This window comes from Olea europaea, chromosome 7 (genome assembly GCF_002742605.1).
Source record: "Olea europaea var. sylvestris chromosome 7, O_europaea_v1, whole genome shotgun sequence".
Classification (NCBI taxonomy): domain Eukaryota; kingdom Viridiplantae; phylum Streptophyta; class Magnoliopsida; order Lamiales; family Oleaceae; genus Olea; species Olea europaea.
The window spans coordinates 10,752,174-10,754,289 of NC_036243.1; positions in this window are offsets into that span (position 1 = coordinate 10,752,174).

Below are 2,116 nucleotides of genomic sequence, written 5' to 3' on the forward strand. Positions count from 1 at the left end.
ACAATGATTTTATATTGTAGTCATTTCAAAATCTTGATAGATGGTCACTAACTTAGTGAAATGTCAATATATCAACTAGAAATACTTACCTAGTAGACACCGTCGATCAATGAGGAGGGTCAAAGTTATCTGCGTGAGCTTTCGTTCCAACTACACTAGATATCAGATGCTTGAGGCCATCGTGGATCAAGATATGATGTGTAATTGAACACAATTTGTTGATTATTATTTTGAATTTTTAATTTGGTTATTCATTTGTAATGTTCATATTTTAGGAGCGTTGTCCAGCATTAAAGAGATCACCTTCACCGAGGATATCACATTTCCCTAGGAGGTCACCTCCACATATAAGATCACTTTCTTCCGCATTTAGACATCTCCCACGTACATCTCCTGCAAGTAGTCGTGGAGCTTCTACCGATAATTTGTTTGAACTTCTGACTACATTTATAAGGGAGATGAAAGGTGACGTAACAAAGTTACGACATGATGTCACGATACTACGAGTCGGGTTGTAGACATTCATGTTGAGGTCGTAGCAATACAATGTGACATAGTAGGCCTACGGGGAATGATGGCTCTCGAGATGGAAGGAATGATAGATGGATTAACGATTCTCTGGATGGAGAGGGTGACGGAGGTAGTTCTTAGTGGTAAGGAGATGATGAAGGAGATCGTCATATAGGGTATGATAATTCGTCTTGGCCATCAGATGCTACATTCGAGTATTTTTTTCATGTACAACAGAGGGTGTGGCCCCAATGGAGGCGTTGGAGGGGGTTGCAAAAGGAGGCGATGAGGGGTGCCTAAGGAGGCGGTGAATGGGATACAAAAAGGGGGTGTGGCACAAGAGGGGATATGGCGGAGGGAGTACAGGAGAAGGAAGTGACAGAGGAGAAGAGGACCCCAGACACGATGGAGGATGTCATCTTTATACAGGAGGGGGTGATAAAGGTAAGGAAGGGGAAGAAACGTGCTACTGACATATCGAAACTGGTCATCGATAAGAGGCCGATATTTTCATCACAATACATCATTTCCCCCTTCACTGCTGAGGCATAGAGAAGGATGCTCGTGGACGGGACGTTTTCCAATCTCTTTCACGACGTCGACTCGGTGAAGCACAAAACGTTCGATGAATGGTTCAAATCCTTTAAGCCAGAGTAAATACTTTTATGATTTTGCTAAAATATATATGAGATCATCTATGCTTTTTTGTAACATTTCACTTTTTTATTTTTCAGAGATAGATACAAGATTGAGGAGAAGACAGTTTCAAAAGCTAAAAAGTGGCTTGAAGATGTACTAAGTAAATTAGCTTGGCGCATCTATGATGTAAGTGTATTCTTGTTGTTATTTATTATGTTTTCGTAATTTGTTGTTTTATTTAATTAAATGATTCTATCTCTTTTTATTGGTGTTTTTGTTTTATCATATTGACATGGCCATGAAAATGCTGTGCAATTGGGATCGGAGACACCTGAGATACTTTGACTTTCCTAGTCGAGTCATCATGAGTTCTGAGTTTGCGCATGCCATTGATATTAAGCATAATACTCCAAGGGAATGGATAAGTGGTGCCTAAGTACATGTTGAAGTGGGTCATTAGGTTGGAACCGATGTGTGAAAAGCCATGGACAGATTGTATACATATGTACATTCCAATGATTGCGAACTCATTCTACTTTGCAGTTGAAATCGCATTCGCTGATTCCACTATCTATATGTACGACTCCGATCATAGTTGTCTGACATAAGCCCAAGTGGAGCAAAGATTGAAGCTAATGATTGTGATCGTTCCCTTAATAGCTAGACATGCGATGATTTGAGTAGATGATAGATTAGCCATTGTGCAGGACATGACTATAGTGAGACAAGGAGAATCGTAAGGATTTATAAGTTTTTAATTTGAAACCTTATTTTTTAGCTATAAGTTTTTAACTAATAGATTATTATTTACCTGCAGGGGCGATTGTGGTATATTCACAGTGAAGTAGATAGAATTTTTTAGTATTGGTCACAAGGTTGATACAATAAATCAATCTTGGATAGATATATCGAAGTCGAAGTTAGCCTGCAATTTGTATAAATACAACTGTAATCCTTAGCAAGTTGT